This window comes from Haematobia irritans, chromosome 2 (genome assembly GCF_050003625.1).
Source record: "Haematobia irritans isolate KBUSLIRL chromosome 2, ASM5000362v1, whole genome shotgun sequence".
Taxonomy (NCBI): Eukaryota; Metazoa; Arthropoda; class Insecta; order Diptera; family Muscidae; genus Haematobia; species Haematobia irritans.
In genome coordinates this window covers 224,552,378-224,572,778 of record NC_134398.1, presented here as the reverse complement: position 1 = coordinate 224,572,778, position 20,401 = coordinate 224,552,378, and the positions used below count along the sequence as shown (strand labels likewise).

The following is a 20,401-nucleotide window of genomic DNA, read 5'->3' as shown; positions in this document are numbered from 1 at the left end:
TGCAACTTATTTAATCTTTTATAGTGTTCGTTGGTATATGTAAGGGATCTGTATTGGGACAGCAATTCCAGTCGGCTATCTACGCTAACTATTCAGTCAGCATATAAAGCACCTTATTATAAAGTACCTTATTATCTTATGACGTTCCTTCAATGAATGTTGTGCATTTGGACATCTCAAAGTACGCGAGTTTAGCCAGGTACTCAATACAGCTCGATATTTTTAAATATTGAATTGCAAAACAAAAGACTGAATTTTATGCGACACATAAAAAAATACTCAAAATTATATGCATAGAATTCCTAACTTTTATTTTTTTTAGGAAATTTCGTCTAAATTTTATTTCTATAGAAAATTTCGTTAAAAATTTATTTCTATAGAAAATTTCGATCAAGTTTTATTTCTATAGAAAATTTCGTCCAAATTTTATTTCTATAGAAAATTTTGTCGAAATTTTATTTCTTTAGAGAATTTCGTCAAAATTTTATTTCAATAGAAAATTTCATCAAAATTTTATTTCTATAGAAAATTTAATCGAAATTTTATTTCTATAGAAAATTTCATTGAAATTATTTCTATAGAAAATTTCATCGAAATTTTATTTCTATAGAAAATTTCTTCGAAACTTCATTTCTGTAGAAAATTTCGTCGACATTTTATTTCTATAGAAAATTTCGTCGAAACTTCATTTCTGTAGAAAATTTCGTCGTCATTTTTATTTTTGTATTAAAAAGTAAACAATTATGGCGTAAGGTTTTTAAATTTTTATTAAAAATAATCGTTTTAATAATAGATAAGAATCATATGAACTATACTGAAAACCAATGGAAATATTATATATATTACCTGCACTATCATGTGTATATGAAAAAGTGACAAATTATTCATAATATATTAAATTATAGTAATTATATTAGCTAATCAATACGTTTGATGTATCACCTAAAATCCCCTCTACCCAGTAGTGGCGAAGGGTATGAAAACTACATAATGTAATTGCCAAAGATGATTGTGTTAACCAATTATAATTTTATTATTTTGAAAACAATGTTATACACATTATTTAAATATTCGTAATATATTTATTTATATGATGATCTTTGCTTGTTGCGAACAAGATGAATTAGCAAAAATAGTTTCAAAACTAACCGAATATGTATTCAGCACATAATAGTATCTTTATCGGATATTTAAAATGCATCTCTCGTAATATTAGATTTCTAGGAATGACAATACAATCTTTTTAATTTTTCTTACCAGTAGTCATAGAATCCAAAGGAAAATGTGGAAAAGCTATTCGATAAAAATACACTTTGATTATTGACAATCATTCATCGTCTTCTTTCTATTTTTTGTTTTCATTAATTCACTTTATACTCGTAATTTTGAGGAGTGTTTTTACCCTTTAATCTTACATGGACTTTTATTGTTATCTACCCATCGATGGGGCAACATTAATAAATTTATTCAAACTGTGTATTTGAATCGTTTAAAGATCGAAAGTCATTTAAAGAATTCTTATAAAGGGTGATTTGTTAAGAGCTTGATAACTTTTTTTTTAAAAAAAACGCATAAAATTTGCAAAATCTCATCGGTTCTTTATTTGAAACGTTAGATTGGTCCATGACATTTACTTTTTGAAGATAATTTCATTTAAATGTTGACCGCGGCTGCGTCTTAGGTGGTCCATTCGGAAAGTCCAATTTTGGGCAACTTTTTCGAGCATTTCGGCCGGAATAGCCCGAATTTCTTCGGAAATGTTGTCTTCCAAAGCTGGAATAGTTGCTGGCTTATTTCTGTAGACTTTAGACTTGACGTAGCCCCACAAAAAATAGTCTAAAGGCGTCAAATCGCATGATCTTGGTGGCCAACTTACCGGTCCATTTCTTGAGATGAATTGTTCTCCGAAGTTTTCCCTCAAAATGGCCATAGAATCGCGAGCTGTGTGGCATGTAGTGCCATCTTGTTGAAACCACATGTCAACCAAGTTCAGTTCTTCCATTTTTGGCAACAAAAAGTTTGTTAGCATCGAACGATAGCGATCGCCATTCACCGTAACGTTGCGTCCAACAGCATCTTTGAAAAAATACGGTCCAATGATTCCACCAGCGTACAAACCACACCAAACAGTGCATTTTTCGGGATGCATGGGCAGTTCTTGAACGGCTTCTGGTTGCTCTTCACTCCAAATGCGGCAATTTTGCTTATTTACGTAGCCATTCAACCAGAAATGAGCCTCATCGCTGAACAAAATTTGTCGATAAAAAAGCGGATTTTCTGCCACTGATTTTGGTAATAAAATTCAATGATTTGCAAGCGTTGCTCGTTAGTAAGTCTATTCATGATGAAATGTCAAAGCATACTGAGCATCTTTCTCTTTGACACCATGTCTGAAATCCCACGTGATCTGTCAAATACTAATGCATGAAAATCCTAACCTCAAAAGAATCACCCTTTAGAATACTAATAGTTGTACTGCTCGTTTAACATGTATTAGACGTTTTAGAAAATCCCCCATATTCTATATGATTCAGAATAAAAATTAATTTGTTCTTAGTAAATGTATACATACTTATTCACGTGTCTCTTTATTCAATTATTCAAGACAGAGGAGTTATTTTCTATTGCACCATGATGCTTAAATATGATATCTCTTTTGGCCACGACAAGTATACCCGTTTGAATATAGAGGGAACCAGAGACCAACAAGAGCCGAGCAAACCCCTCATACCAGGGTTCAGTTGATATTTTTTCAGTACAAAGTTATCCCCCCGCGACACATTTGATACAGTTTTCAACCTATTTCAAGTGCATACATTCAAACATGAATACCAGATCTGGAAAATAGTGTAGCTGGGAAGGTAGTTCGAAGCCAAATTTGACCGTGACCCGGTGCGTATCGTATTTCGGCGTACCACATCCAAACTTCAATACCCGATCTAGATCTCGAAAATAGTGTAGCTGGGAAGGCAGTTTGAAGACAAATTTGACAGTGAGCCGATGCGTATCATATTTCGGCCTACCACTGCCCTGTGATCGTTTTACATTTCTGCTGGTAGTTGATCTGGATAACATCTTGTGAATCGTAGGAAACGGTGGTCATCACTTTACCAGGTGAAGATACAGGCTTAGACCCTCTTCAGAATACGTTCGTCGTGTGCATTTTAGTGATGGTTAGGTTAGGTTAGGTTAGGTTAGGTTAGGTTATGTGGCAGCCCGATGTATCAGGCTCACTTAGACTATTCAGTCCATTGTGATACCACAGTGGTGAACTTCTCTCTTATCACTGAGTGCTGCCCGATTCTATGTTAAGCTCAATGACAAGGGACCTCCTTTTTATAGCCGAGTCCGAACGGCGTTCCACATTCCAGTGAAACCACTTAGAGAAGCTTTGAAACCCTCAGAAATGTCACCAGCATTACTGAGGTGGGATAATCCACCGCTGAAAAACTTTTTGGTGTTCGGTCGTTGCAGGAATCGAACCCACGACCTTGTGTATGCAAGGCGGACATGCTAACCATTGCACCACGGTGGCTCCCATTTTAGTGATACAAGTAATCTCGCCATCGGATTCTTCAACTCACGCAAGCACTGCTCTGATATGGTAAACGGTTTTTTTGTCTGTAGAGGGCAAACGCGACCGCTAGTCCGAACCACCAGCTTCCTCATTTTCAAAATTTCGCGTAGCATATAACTCACGCGGTCGAACAACTTTTATCGGCGGAAATGTTGTCTAGTTTTGTCATTTATCCTCCGTGGCTGCATCCATTTCGATAATTTAACGATTATTTCTTTAACCACGACCTATTTTGATGGCATGAATGTAATAACAGGCTCCTAATAGAATATAAATGTTATGACTATATGTATAGGCCAAATATCTTTAGATAATGGAGTTAATTTAAAATGATATCTAATTAATTATTATTATTTTTATTTATTTATTTATTCCACTCTAGTTGAGAAAATGTCAATTTATTCCAGGGCAAAGTTCAGTTATAACTACTTCATCTTGGAAAATAAATAATTTACATGTACACACATAAAATAAAATCTGTGTTGGTCCAATTATTCTTTAGAAGAAATTAATATTAATATCAATTATTTGTTGTTGTTTTTTTTTAGAATTTTGAACTGCATTATGAATTAAGAAGTCCACGTATTTATAACTACGAGACGTAATTTTTTATCAAGTCATTTGCTTAGCTCTTTACTTATCACACCGTGCAAACTTTACCATACATCTGTATTCAGTTTTATTGCAATTTTTGCTACCCATAAGAGTGGTAAGGCTATATTCGCTTGCGAAGCTCCTGTGTCTATATTGGGGAATATCGGGCTTAAGGTCTATAATGAAGGCAATACGTTTTTAATGGAGAGAAAACGTCAGAATTCTATAGCAGCGATTCAACGAAACATAAGACGTTGTATATTCGGACATTCGAAATTTCAAAAATCGACTATTCTTATTTCAACTATTACACCTATATGTTAGGTTAGTTATGAAAAGTTAATTTTCATAAGAAAGTTAATTTTTTATTAAGAAAAGTGTCGAATGAAAATTTTTACTTAGTTTTTGGAAGATTATGTGCGATGGGTACTAAATCAAATATAAATAATAATCCAAACCTTAGGGGCCTGTAACTCCTAAAATAGGTTTCCCAGACAAGAACTGGTCTTTACATTTTGTGTTTAGAATGAAACACCTGCACGCTGGCCAATGGGACAACTTGAAGTAAATTAATAGCCAATTTCTCATATCCGAAACGAATGCTTCCGTTCCTCTGAGATGCCCAATCCCAAAGACAATACACCAAGGAAGATAGGAAATTGGCTACTAAGCACATCAAAGCATTTACGGTGTTAGTTTCATACATTTCGTTTATCGAACCAAACGCGTATACGACAAGTATTGACATAGCATTGCAAATAAAAAGAAATTAAGTGCACAAAATAAATTTCCATAAAGGGGAAAATATAATTTGTTTGTTGTTGCCTAAAATTTAACATTGTTTCATTAAGAAAATTAAGTTTTTCATTTAAAAACGAAAAACAAATTACAAAAATGTATGGAACTAACATGGTAAATGCAATATTTGATATTATGCAAGCCAATTTCCCATCTTCCTAAGTTCTATTGCAGAGCTTCCCAACCCAATTTGCTTCGCGCCCTCCAAAAAAATGTATCAATTTCGTTGCGTCCCCAACCTAAAACAAATTTTGTTTACCCAAACAAACAGAAATAAATATTAGCAAAACCTGAAAATATGATTAACAATAATTAATTAAATAATTAAAAATAAAAATGTTAATGAATATTAATATAAAAGATTTTATCAATTAGTGGAAAATTTGGCAAATGTTCCTTCCATTATATATATATTTTTAATATTTGGTACTATTACTGATAAAGTACGCCTTAAATCAGTTTTAACGTGAAGGCAAGACAAATATTGACTTTATGTCTAAAAATGACAAAAGTGGGTACTGGTTTTGATATTTTAGCAAGAAATTTAGCCGTTGCAAAGAAAGTGAATGAATAATAATGGAACCTACAACAAATTATGTAATTATGTTATGCATGTAACTTCTATTCTTTTCTCACAGTGGTTATAAATGAACATTTTGAAATGTGCGAATGGTATGCTCTTTTGTAGTATATTATTGATGTTTTGTTGAACTTAATAATTTGTGTTGTTTTAACAAATTTAATGATACAAAACTTGCACAACCAAAAATGATGCTGCGCCCCCACTGGAACCTCGTGGCGCCCCTATTTGGGAAGCTCTGGTCTATTGTCTTTGTCCAAAACAGCTGAATTTATAAAGAAAAATCAGCATTTGTTTTGCAGTTCAGTCGGACGCTTGCGATCGTTTCGGATATGAGAAATTGGCTGAAACCCACTTAAAACCACAGTGTTCCATTAATATGCCAAATGCCATTCTTGGTTAGACTATCGTTCAATTATTGTTGGTCAATACACAATCGATCGTATGCTTTTATAATAGGTCTATTTTTATGATCTTGTGCAGATAGTGGAATATTGCCAGTGCCACAATATTGCATTAATAATTAAATTGGCTATATCCGAATAAGTAATATGAAACATCTGATCAAAGAATAAAATAAAGAATGAAAAGCTATGAGAAACATCGTCATTATTCTCTTGATGTAGCAAAAACAAAAAAAAAAATACTGTTTCCATTTCTCTCTGTTGCTCACTTGATAGGAAATAAACAATACAAGTGTTGTCAACAATACATTTTGAAATTCCGCGCAAATGTTATTTTTTGGGTAAAGGTAAGGTTCGGTTTTCGAGTTGAGAACCACTTTATTTTCGCGATTACTTTTCCTTAAATAATCAAAATTATTAATGAAAACAAACATATTCATATAAAGTTTCGCCGAAATCTTGAGGAAAAAGAAACTGCGCATACAATTGAGTTAATTTATCTGCTTCATATTGACCTGTTTTAATAAAGTAACCGCGAAAATTTCAATGCGAAAACCGAACATAGTACCTACCTTAAAAGTGGGTATTAAGTTCGAGTTTAGACGATAAAGTGAAAAGTAAATCAGCAACAAAAAGCATAAAATTATACATATTTGTTTATTATAACTTGATGGGGAATAGCCCAAAACAAATTTTCACTAAGTTTGTATTACATAAAATGGATTATTAAAGAAAAGTAATCGTGAAAACATGACGATTTTAGCGGCTAAACTCGAACTTAATACCTACCTAAAATCGACATTTGTTCACGACTATTTTTCTTTGATAATCCATTTTAAAGAATACAAACTTTGTGAAAATTTGCTTTGGGCTATCAAGTTATAATAAAATCTGCAACTAATATGTATAATTTTATGCCGTTTTTACTGATTTAGCTTTCACTTTAGTGAAAAAATGACGATTTTAGCGGCTAAACTCGAACTTAATACTCACCTTAAAGGTGGTGCCTTTTTTTTACTGATCTAGTTCCACTTTAGCTATTTTAGCGGCTAACCTCCAACTTAATACCCACACCCAGAAAAAAGTGATCCCTTCTTTAAGTTAAAATGAACTCATTGTGAAGAAAGTTGAACTTCGTATAGCGCCAAAGACATTTTTATTTGTTTGAATGATGTGATTTTCATAGAGATTAGGTAGAATGCATCTCATATATTAGTTAACATTTTCCTATTTTCCACTATACATTCAGAATGAAAAAAATTTAACTGAATTGAATTCATATATGGAATGATTTTATTGAACTTTTTTCATTCATTTGGACAAATCTTACATATTTGTTGTAAACCTTTTACTTCAAAATTAGAACTGCTTATCTTCGTTTTTAAACACAATTTTATTTAATTATATAGGCAATTTTTTCTTCAATAAAAGACATGTTTTATTAATATATTAAATATATTTATTAAGAATCAACAGCATCGAAATATTAGTTTATTATTCCACTATTTCCAATTTCCATGTAATGTTATGAACTGTAAAACGTAATTTTTTTCTTCTTCTTGTACCTTTCACTTTTAATAAGTTGCTGCATAACGATTTTGTCCTCCTTTTACAATTTCAATGCCTACGAATATAAATAATCATAAACCAATTTTTTCACAAAAGGTTATCGTCCTGAATGTTATCTGATGAATGAAGGAGTTGTTATTCTGTTGGTGTTTTCTTTCTTTGTACACCATCACGAATATTGATAGATTTATTGTTTGTAACAACGCGATTCCAAAACAAAAACAACAACACGCGCATATCGATTATATCGATGACATGTATCGATTACAGGTAGACAAAAGAGATATAGGAAAATTTGAAAGGATTGAATACTTCTTAGTACGAATGAACTAAAATATTTTTCTATGCCAATTGTTATTCGTATGTATGATAAGCTTTCTATAATAAAGGAAGTCAGAATTATCATTTTATAAGACATTTTACTAAATTTGAGGAAACTTGGGTTTATTTTTATTTTTACGAATGCTTTGTTATCAGTGAATAAAATTTTCTTGTTCAGTAGTAAATTCTTATACCCAACGAAGAAAACAATATTAGTAAAATTCCATGCCTTATTCTAGTTAATGAACTATTCCTAACAGCTTTCAGTTTAGAATTTTTTTTTACTGAAGCAAGTAAATTTTATTATTTTAAACAAAAATTTAACTAAATGGAAATAATAAGGCTAAACTAAATTGATGAACATTTTTTCCTTTAGTTCCGAAGGCACTAAAGGAACTTTCTTAACTTTCTTAAGTGAAGTCAATTTTCGTGATTCAGGAAAATTTTCGTCTCAAGAATGTCTCCAAAGTTTCGACATTTCTGTGTGTTAGTGTATTTTTCTGATCTGAATAAAAATATTCCACTCACGAGTGTGGGTCTTTTCGTTTCGTGAATCTAAGATGTTATTTGCGTGTACACCTCTACATTAATGATATTCGCTGTCTAGCCTCTGAAAACCGCTACAATGGCAACAATGATGAAACGAACCAATGAAACTGAAACATTGGCTCTAAGGCGAATTGAGTGGAACACAATTACAGGCAATCGAGCAACATTGTCTCATTCAACGCCGGAAACAAGTAAACCAAAATTATAAGAGAACCAAACACACTGTCGTTATAGTTCAGTCTTCGCCGACATCGCTAGGCGCGTAAACATCGAGTAATAACGGTCGTCGTGGGGTGAATTTTGTTTTTTGGTGCTGTATGGTAGAATATCTAAACAAAAATTTATTTGCACATATTCGATTCGATCGTAAACAAAGGAAAGTGAAAAATAGAAATATTCTAATGAATGCAAAAGAAAGTGTTTTGTGAAAAGAAAAAAATTGTGAGCAATTAAAAAATATTGAAAAAAATAAAATTAAGATAAATACAAAAAAAAATGTACAAAGCATTTCAGTGAAATTCTGAGGCAAACACACGTCTAGTATTGAAGAAGGCAGTGGCTTCAATACATTTGACTGGTTCGACAGTGGTACCCAGTTGTAAAGAAAACAATTTCTGCTCATTCAATACACCAAACAACAACCATCAGTCATCCATTGCCATTGCCAAAACGCCTAATTGCAATTACATCGATCCAGTGATCGCTTTCAATAATAGTCTACTCAAAAAAGGTTATTTTCATTTATGTGTTTTTGTTTATGTTGATTATTATTTTGGTGCTATTGTTGTCTTTTTAAGAAATTCATTATCGTAGTGTTCTACTGTTTGCATTTTATGGTGCTGTGGACTCTGTATATAGCTCATTATGTGTATATGTTAATTCTTCCATGTCTATATTTATAAGTAGGAGACACTATGACAGAACAGGAACAGTGGTGTAGATTCAAAATAGCGTCGCTACACTTTTCAAATATTTTTGTTGTTGATTTTTTTTAATTATTTTTTTTTTAAAGAAATCAAAAAAAAAATCACAACTGAAGAATTGATGGGAAATGAATGAAACGGTTATTTAAAAACATGGTTTACTTCCTATGACAAGCCCATGTAAGTCGAGCAAGTCGAGAATGCCATAAATTTCTCCTCGAAGAATTGCCATGTTATCAGCCTTGAGCAGAGAATGAAGCCGCCTAGTCGCGCTGCTGATTTTAGTCGCCGTCGACCCTTTTTAGGCAGTCGACGCCGTCGCCGAATATGTTGACTCAAATTTAGCAAATTTTCCCCTACTTAAGTTAATTAAACTAACGTACACAAAAATTTATTAAAGTCAAGAAAACTTTCTCAAAACATAATAATAAATAAAATAGAATTAAATTGGCATTAGTGCCATATAGGGTTCACTTTTTTTGAGTGTAGAATGAGTCAATTAGTTTGTGAGATAGAGCGTCTTTTGTGAAGCAACTTTTGTTATTGTGAAAAAAATGGAAAAAAAGGAATTTCGTGTTTTGAGAAAATACTGTTTTCTGAAGCGAAAAAATACGGTGGAAGCAAAAACTTGGCTTGATAATGAGTTTCCGGACTCTGCCCCAGGGAAATCAACAATAATTGATTGGTATGCAAAATTCAAGCGTGGTGAAATGAGCACGGAGGACGGTGAACGCAGTGGAAGCCCGAAAGAGATTGTTACCGACGAAAACATCAAAAAAATCCACAAAATGATTTTGAATGACCGTAAAATGAAGTTGATCGAGATAGCAGAGGCCTTAAAGATATCAAAGGAACGTGTTGGTCATATCATTCATCAATATTTGGATATGCGGAAGCTCTGTGCAAAATGGGTGCCGCGCGAACTCACATTTGACCAAAAACAACAACGTGTTGATGATTCTGAGCGGTGTTTGCAGATGTTAACTCGTAATACACCCGAGTTTTTCCGTCGATATGTGACAATGGATGAAACATGGCTCCATCACTACACTCCTGAGTCCAATCGACAGTCGGCTGAGAGGACAGCGACCGGTCATTGAGAACGATGGCAAAAATTCATGAATTGGGCTTCGAATTGCTTCCCCACCCACCGTATTCTCCAAATCTGGCCCCCAGCGACTTTTTCTTGTTCTCAGACCTCAAAAGGATGCTGGCAGGGAAAAAAATTGGCTGCAATGAAGAGGTGATCGCCGAAACTGAGGCCTATTTTGAGGCAAAACCGAAGGAGTACTACCAAAATGGTATCAAAAAATTGGAAGGTCGTTATAATCGTTATAATCGGGAGCCACCGTGGTGCAATGGTTAGCATGCCCGCCTTGCATACACAAGGTCGTGGGTTCGATTCCTGCTTCGACCGAACACCAAAAAGTTTTTCAGCGGTGGATTATCCCACCTCAGTAATGCTGGTGACATTTCTGAGGGTTTCAAAGCTTCTCTAAGTGGTTTCACTGCAATGTGGAACGCCGTTCGGACTCGGCTATATAAAGGAGGTCCCTTGCCATTGAGCTTAACATCGAATCGGGCAGCACTCATTGATAAGAGAGCAGTTCACCAATGTGGTATCACAATGGACTGAATAGTCTAAGTGAGCCTCATACTTCGGGCTGCCACCTAACCTAACCTTATAATCGTTGTATCGCTCTTGAAGGGAACTATGTTGAATAATAAAAAAAAATTGACAAAAAAAGTCTTGAGCAGAGGACGACCCTTTTTTGGCAGTCGACGCCGTCGCCGAAGATGTCGACTCAAATTTAGCAAATTTTCCCCTTCTTAAGTTAATTAAACTAACGTATACAACGTATATATATTTCTCGGCAAACATATAAATTTTGCTCTTCAAACATGTTTGGGGCAGAGAATGAAGCCGACCCATTTTTGTCGGCGGCGGCTGACACTAATTTTTTGCCCCGGCGGCGGCGGCTTGACAGCTAAGCCGGTGGCTGACAATTATATACTATAAAATCAATTTGAAGTTATTCGAATGGTAATGAGATTAGTTGTACAAACAATCTTACAATCAAATTTACATTTCATTCAAATTTTCTGAGCTAAATTTTTTGCAAAATTATAGCAACTTGATACTGACGGATTTTATGTGGAAAGTCAAACATTTTGGCAAATAATACAACAATTATTAATAATTTTTGTCTGAGTCGAGATGAGTCGACATATTCGGCTTCGACTGGCAAAAACTGTTCGGCGGCGGCTATAATCGGCGGAGCGACTCGGCGGTTTCATTCTCTGGTTTGGGGTGATCATATTCCTTCTCTGGGTGTACACAAATAGCAACGATATTTAATTTCAACTGCGTATCTGGCATATAGACATGACCAGAGAATGAAGCCGCCGAGTCGCGCCGCCGATTTTAGCCGACGCCGACCAGTTTCTTCCAGCCGAAGCCGCCGCCGAATATATCGACTCATCTCGACTCATAATTAGCCGCCAAGTAATCAAAAATATTGATTTAAATCAGAAAAATTTATTAATAATTGTTGTATTTTTTGTTAAAATGTTTAACTTTCAACCCAAAATCCATCAGTATCATGTTTCTATAATAGCTTTGCAACCATTTAGCTCAGAAAATGTAAATGAAATGAAAATTTGATTGTAAGTTTGGTTGTACAACTAATCTCATTACTATTCGGATTACCTCAAATCGATTTTATAATGGATAATTGTCCGCCGCCGAATAGACGAATTTATATCGGCTTAGCCATCAAGCCGCCGCCGCCGGAGGCAAAAAATTAGTGTCAGCCGCCGCCGGCAAAAATGGGTCGGCTTCATTCTCTGGACATGACATTATATCCAGCTGTGTAGTTTATGAAATTTTCTATGAATTATAATCAATAGATGGTGGGTTTATAAATGTCAATGCGACTTGAACTATTCCAAAGTTAAGATATTTTTTTTAGCCCGTTTAATAAAGAGAACTTCTTCTTCCAACCAATAGATTATTTGTGCCTCTGTCATAACGAGAATCCATTGAATTGTTTATTTGTACTTATCAGAAAATTGAATCATTTTACAAAATAACATTGATATAGAATCGAATGCTTATTAATCAGAACCGTAGGCAGAATTTTGTTTTGGAGGGAGGGGGTCCAAGCGTAAACGTACTCTTGACTCTGGTCTAGCCAAGACATTTTTTCTATGGGTGCGAAAGAATTACATGTGGGGTCCCTGGGTTCGTGTCCCCCTCTGCGCGAGCACGTTCCTGCTTTTAACATTCGTGAATATTCATTCGTTCCAAGTATATGTTATGGAAATTAATGCTAGAGTGGCTTTCGTCAGAATAAAAAATTAATATGACTTTATCGTATATAACCTCTTCAGCAGAGGAAGTAAAATTTCATGGAAAGATTATTATTTTCTAATATGTATATGTTTAAAAAAAAAACATACAAATAATTTAATACAACAATTAATCATGATTATAAGTAGAAATATTACTGAAATTTAGATTAATGAATAAAAACTGAGAATAGTTACAGTATTGAAACGGGATTTTTTACAGTTTGTGTGACATTGAGAATATTATAAGATTGTAGAGTTTAGAAAGTGGAAATATTTCTAAACATTTTTTTCTGTTTTTTTTTTTACTATTTTTTTATAACCACTGCTATTTCCATTGACAGTAGTGTTAAAGAAAATATATTTGATATGATAATACTATTAAATAGAATACATTTCTCATTACCCTTATCTTTTGTCTCTTCAGACAAACAAAAAAAAATATATATATAGTGGAATATGGGTCAATATTTACAAATGATACAACACGATGCAATGCACAATATGTAGGACTAAAATTAACAAAAGAAATTATTATGTAAAAAGATTATTTGCCAAATAATTTTAGAAATGTAAATTCCTAAACTAAAAAAAGGTTACATATAAATCCTACACTAGAAAGGTTCTCTTTAATCGAATTAAAATGAATGCCAAAGTAATTATATTAATTTCCTCATAGTTACTCAATTACATAAAATAAACTTGTACTGTTTAGGTCTTCCCTCGAGAAAAATAAACCTTTTTAGTTACAAATGGATCAAGGGAAATTTATGCAAGATATCTGAAATATGTCATATTAAATATGTACATACACACAAAGAATTTGAATTACTTCTAAAATTTTAAACTTTTATCCCCAAAAAAATTCGTTTACTACAAAACTTTTATTTTTTCAATTAAAAAAAAAAATATTTTTTCAATAAGAAAAACATTATTTTTGAGCCAACAACACAGTCCATTTCGTTTATATCAAGCACTGTTCTTTTCTGACTTCAATAAGACACATTTTACAGTTCATAGTAAAAATTGAATACAGTAGTATGTAATGTTGAACATCTTTTCGGAATCTTCCGAACATATGTTCGGTCGGAGCAGGGATTGAACCCAGGACCCTTTGCATGCAAGGCGGACATGCTAACAACTGCTCCACGTGGCCAACAAATATATGTTTCTGTTGAATAATGTTTTGTTTGTATCGGCTCGTGGGCGCTGCAAACTATGCTATATAAATATAACATATATGGATAATTGTCTATTGATATACAATAACAGCAACATAGCTCAGTGGACAATTGCATGGTCCGCGGTTCGATTCTCCGTCCAGGCGAAAGGTAAAATTTAAGAAATTTATAATATCGAATTTGACAGGGTAGATTACCTTAAGCTGATTGGTAAATTGAGGACCAAATTTTTATTTGGTCCTGATGCCTGTAAATTGATTTTTTCGTACTTATCAGGCCGCTCCCAATTTGTCCAATTTGATGGCATTACGTCCGATACACTTTCAATTAGTAGTGGCGTTCCTCAGGGCTCGGTCCTAGGTCCATTGCTTTTTATACCCTGCTCCACACTGTGGAACAGGGTATTATAAGTTAGTGCATATGTTTGCAACACCCAGAAGGAGACGAGATAGACACATGGTGTCTTTGGCAAAAATGCTCAGGGGTGGGCTCCTGAGTCGATATAGCGATGTCCGTCTGTCCGTCTGTCCGTGAACACATTTTTGTAATCAAAGTCTAGGTCGCAGTTTTAGTCCAATCGACTTCAAATTTGGCACAAGTATGTGTTTTGGCTCAGAATAGATCCCTATTGATTTTGGAAGAAATCGGTTCAGATTTAGATATAGCTCCCATATATATATTTCGCCCGATATGGACTTATATGGCCCCAGAAGCCAGAGTTTTACCCTAATTTGCTTAAAATTTTGTACAAGAAGAACAATTAGTACTATAGTCAAGTGTGCCAAATTTTATCGAAATCGGTTCAGATTTAGATATAGCTCCCATATATATCTTTCGCCCGATATGGACTAATACGGTCCCAGAAGCCAGAGTTTTACCCCAATTTGGTTGAAATTTTGCACAGGGAGTAGAATTAGCATTGTAGCTATGCGTGCCAAATTTGGTTGAAATCGGTTCAGATTTAGATATAGCTCCCATATATAGCTTTCGACCGATTTACACTCATATGACCACAGAGGCCAATTTTTTGCTCCCATATATAGCTTTCGACCGATTTACACTCATATGACCACAGAGGCCAATTTTTTGCTCCGATTTAGTTGAAATTTTGCACAGGGAGTAGAATTAGCATTGTAGATATGCGTGCCAAATTTGGTTGAAATCGGTTCAGATTTAGATATATCTCCCATATATAGCTTTCGCCCGATTTACACTCATATGACCACAGAGGCCAATTTTTAACTCCGATTTAGTTGAAATTTTGCACAGGGAGTAGAATTACCATTGTTGCTATGCGTGCCAAATTTGGTTGAAATCGGTTCAGATTTAGATATAGCTCCCATATATAGCTTTCGCCCGATTTACACTCATATGACCACAGAGGCCAATTTTTAACTCTGATTTAGTTGAAATTTTGCACAGGGAGTAGAATTAGCATTGTTGCTATGCGTGACAAATTTGGTTGAAATCGGTTCAGATTTAGATATAGCTCCCATATATATGTTTTTTTTTAATTTCGACAAAAATGGTCAAAATACCAACATTTTCCTTGTAAAATCGCCGCTGCTTAGTCGAAAAGTTGTAAAAATGACTCTAATTTTCCTAAACTTCTAATACATATATATCGAGCGATAAATCATAAATAAACTTTTTCGAAGTTTTCTTGAAATTGCTTCAGATTTAAACGTTTCCCATATTTTTTTACTAACATTGTGTTCCACCCTAGTGCATTAGCCGACTTAAATTTTGAGTCTATAGATTTTGTAGAAGTTTATCAAATTCTTCCAGATCGAGTGGTATTTAAATGTATGTATTTGGGACAAACCTTTATATATAGCCCCCCAACACATTTGACGGATGTGATATGGTATCGAAAATTTAGATCTACAAAGTGGTGCAGGGTATAATATAGTCGGCTCCGCCCGACTTTAGACTTTCCTTACTTGTTATTCTATATCTTAATGACCTTTGTAGCTGTATTCCAAAGTACTGTATTCCTTTTCTGTATGCTGATGACATCCATCTCTTTTTCCATAATAGTTGTATTTCTCAGCTTCAAACAAGTGTTGACTGTGTCTTGAATATGGTTGGTTCTTGGTTGGAGTCAAATAACTTAGATGTCAATGTCTCGAAATTCAAATACTTGCTTTTTGGACCAGTACTTGAACAGCCGTGGAGAATTGATGTTACTTATAAAGGTACGCCAGTTACAGGTGTTGATGAGATGAAATGTTTGGGTGTTTTTCTAGACGGAAAACTTAATTTTGGGGCCTATATTGATTACTTGTTTTCGAAGGTATTAATTTCAATTTTCCTATTAATACTTTTAGAGCTAGGTTTTTGGAGTTTCCTTTACCACGAATATAATCATTGTTAACGCATTATCAACGGGTGTTCCATAACTCTAAATACACATTTGCAAGTCCTTTGGCTGGGGAGCCATTTTTCAACGCTTAGTAGGAGATATCTAATATATATTTAACATTTAGTATACTAACTATTTATAAATATTTTTTATTATTATTTCTATTTACTACACCATTGTCTTAAAGATTTTATTTAGTTTTTTTTATATATACCATTGTTGAAGTTTATATTTTATTACAATTTTGTGTGATGCAGGATTTTAGGTCTATTTATTGACTTTTGTATCACTTTGTACGATAATAAATGAAATGAAATAATTTCTTCTACATTGTTCTACAGAAAAAGGTGCTAAGAACCAAAAAACCTCGTGGAAGTGAGAAAGATGTGAGGAAAATGCAATTAGTCAGAAAAGATTGTTTTGTTTTGAGTTAGTCTTTATGAAATTGTTTTTACATCCTGGAAAAGAATAAACGTTTATCACAAAAATAATATACTTTTCTTCCAAAAAAAACTTCCTTACAGCGAAAAGCAAATTAGAAACGAACTTTGTTTGTCTAAAATTTCGTTTGGGAGGAAAGAATTATTTTTTGCGTATACCAGCAAATTAAAAACGTACATTTAAGGAGTGTTTTCTTCACACTGAATGGTTATTTTCAAATGTATACTTTTTTAAGCAAAACAAGAGAATGTAATGAGAAATAAAAAAGAGGTATAGTGAATACTTTGAAATCGACCATAATGACCAGATTCTCATTATACGATTAATACTTAACCGGAGGATAGACTAGCCGTTAGTAAAAATATGTGTGATAAACTGTTTTATCGACATGACAACAACAATATATTGAGATACCTTGATCAGTGGCATATTATATTAAAATATGAATATCATCTGATAGATTTCCATTACCTGTTTTAGGGTACACTGAATTCTATATTATGCTATTGAAATTAGTTTATAGTTAACGTTAAAAACAAATCTCATCCTCTCTCAAGCCAAAACAACAAATAGAAAAATAATGTTACATTTCCTAGCGAACTGTTGAAGGAAAATTTGATTGAATTCCCTTTATTGCGCACTATTCGTCGATGCTTCTCAATACATATTTGGGGCGTACCAATTGAGTGTAAGTAACTTAATGAATGTTCATTGATATTTGATATGAATTTTCTTTTCGTACTCCCAAAGATCATGTGACGCATTCAAAACAATTGACTTTGCCCCACATCTGGTCAGTGATTCAGAAATTTTATTTTTTTTTTCCTTATTTGAAGTATTTATTTTGTTTCATCTCTTTGTTCCATAGAGAATCGGTTTAATAAGTAATACATATGTTGTATGAATTAAGAAAAATATGTTAATGGATAATATTATCCATTAATATTGATGTAAGGTAATGAGACAAAGGCTTATTAAGCAGAATTATATATTTTCCAATAAGCGTTGCCAGATGATGTTTGCCGAAAACCGGGACGTTGGGCTGTACATTCCGGGATTTGTTGGGACAAACAAAAATAAACTCAAATGTGTTTATTTTCATATACAATGTTACTTTGATAAAGCTTTCCACTCTGATAAAGAAGCTTCGTTAGTGCTACGTTAGCTAACAAAATTTTAAACCATATTATGGACAAATCTGTCATCTTGCTTATACATTCAATATGCCAGTTAGGAATTTTACTACTGAAAGTATGTAATCACTCCGGTTAACTTTAACATAATTATTTTTTCGGCAGTTAAGTTCCTAGCTGCCATATGAGTAAATAAGCAGGTTTAACAAATAAATCTACCTTTAGAACGGTTTAAAAGTTGGTTAGCTACACCCGGAGAAGGAATATAATCCCAAATAGGACCCAAAATATGTTTCAAGAGCATAATGTTATTTTTTCATGGAGAACATGGAATTCCGAGAAAATAACATGGTCTTGTGGAAAATGTTATAATATTATAATAATATTAAGGAATTTTGTAACTTTGATTGAGGTATCTCCATGATGTATTCTGAACGCATCAAACAATATCATCACCTCTTAGAGCAACATTTTGTTTTGGACAGTGAACATGTAACATATTTGATGCGACCATTTTGTATTCTCGGACATTATTTATCTGGTTTCTACAATAATTTTGGCGAGATAACAATATTTTTGCGGCAATAGTGTTTCATGTTCACCATTCAAAAATAAAATTTTTCTCAAGGAGGTGATCATACATATTCCTTCTCTGCGTGTGGCTCATCTTGACTGCTGGATTCCATTACGAAATTAATTGATCCAATTAATTTTTCATTGAAATGTCTTCAATCACAGAAATTATAGTATCAATCCCCAAAGGCAATTGAAAAAATTAATTCACATTATTAATTCTTGTGATTGGGTTTTGGTTAATTAAAAAATTGTTGAATCAATTAAATCTTTAATTGAATATTTTTGAAAAATTTTATTGGAAAAATTTTGGTTAACATTTTTTCTGTGAACGTTTTCTCAATCTCACGATTGGCATTAACCCTCTGTATCATAGTGTAGACTGTAGGCAACATACCGTTCGAATGCCTCAAAATTAATAGAAATAACAATTAGGTGACACTACTTGCTGGAAATTGACATTTCTTTATTGACTATTGGTATTTACGAAAAAGTGCCGGTTTGCTGTGACTTCAAAAAATAATAAAAAATTATTGTGCTTGTGTTTTGTGTGTAATCTTGATAAATTGGAGAGGTAAGTGTTTGAGCTTTATTGTAGAATATTCTTTTTGAACAATTTTTACGATTTTTTTTTGTTTTTGGTGGCAAATAATGTTTGGGAGTTTCTCTTCAAATAATAAAAATAAATGAAAATTAAAAAATACGTGTATTTTATTTTTTTTTTTGTTATCATCTCCAATAGAAAAAATCATGCAAATCGGAGCTCATGAGTGATAGAGGGTTAATGGTTAGGTTAAATAAACCTAATGTTAAAAATTTTAATTTTTCTTTTGGGTTTACTTGTACTAACACCATGTAGAACAAAAATTGTCATTTTGAGAATCTACCTTAATTACTTCAAGAGCTATATGGGTTTGTTCTGAAAATTTGATTTTTGAATTGTAACTAAATGGCCTGACGAAAATAGGCGCTGTTTGGTCTATAATATATTTCGAAGTGTGAGAAAAAATACAAAAACGAGCACAAAAAATATCAACTGTAGTTTTTGTATTAATGTCCATTTATAAGAGACATACAGTAGAAAAATGGACTCAACATTTCGTATTTTTTGTTTATTTTTGAAGAAGTTTATAAAAATTCATTTTAGTGCTCACCAACATGGAAAATATTTATAGCTTATTTAGATTAAAGTCTTTACTTTAAAATAACATCAAGAAATAAATCGAAACTAAGTGGGAAAATAGAGTTTGGTGTCGTTTTCGAATGTCCTTCTAGGTGGACATCGGTAGTGAAAGGGTTACGTAGATTCCAACTTCCTTACAAAATGTCGAATTCAAATCCACTTTTTAGTAGATTTCCAGGAATGGGCTATTAAAAATAAGCTAATAAGGAGGAATTCGAGTCTCAAACTTTAGATTACATAAAATAATCTATTCCACATATAACTTTAAAACTACACTGAAAAAACAGTGAACCCACCAGGTTAATTTTACAAAATTTTGAATATTTTTAGAAAATTTTAAATAAACAGTATTAAAAACGCTGACATCACGTCGATATCACAAAAATAAGTAAATATTTTTCGATAAATTCAAGAAAATTTATTAGACATAATTAATTTTTTTCACTTGTTAAAGTAAATTTTGTAGTTTGAAGGAATAACTTGGTGTTCAAGATTGCAAGAATGTCTTTAGTGACATACGAAGTTCATGATGGGCGCTTTTATAGTAAAATTTACAAATTTAAAGAAATAATAAACTATATTGGGAGAAGTACGAATTTAGTAAAACTTTTTGCTGTGTATATTTTTTCACGTTTTTTATTTCATTTAACTAACGTACCCAAAAAATTATTAGAGTAAAGTGAACTTTCTCCAAACTTAATAATTCCATGAACTGAAATAAAGTTAAGATGGCTTTAGTAAAATAGAGGGTTCATTTTTTTTAGTGTATATTACATTTACAACTACATTAAATAAAATGTTTAATAAATCCTTTTATCAATCTTTATTTAAATTGAAATTTAATGTGGATGTAATTGTT

At 32.9% G+C, this 20,401-nt stretch overlaps 1 protein-coding gene across 3 annotated transcripts in view; it reads left to right on the top strand.

Annotated features, from left to right (window-relative positions):
- LOC142227185 (ATP-binding cassette sub-family G member 1-like) overlaps nucleotides 1-20,401 on the top strand; it is a 126,676-nt gene that overhangs the window by 1,101 nt on the left and 105,174 nt on the right. The window contains exon 1 of one of the 3 annotated variants that reach the window (XM_075297590.1): nucleotides 8,622-8,833. The exons of 1 other annotated variant lie outside the window; for it this stretch is intronic. The gene's annotated coding sequence lies outside the window, so the exon portion shown is untranslated. Of the gene's footprint in view, nucleotides 1-8,621; nucleotides 9,123-20,401 lie in introns of those variants that run through there. One more of the 3 variants, XM_075297588.1, reaches the window with a different exon arrangement.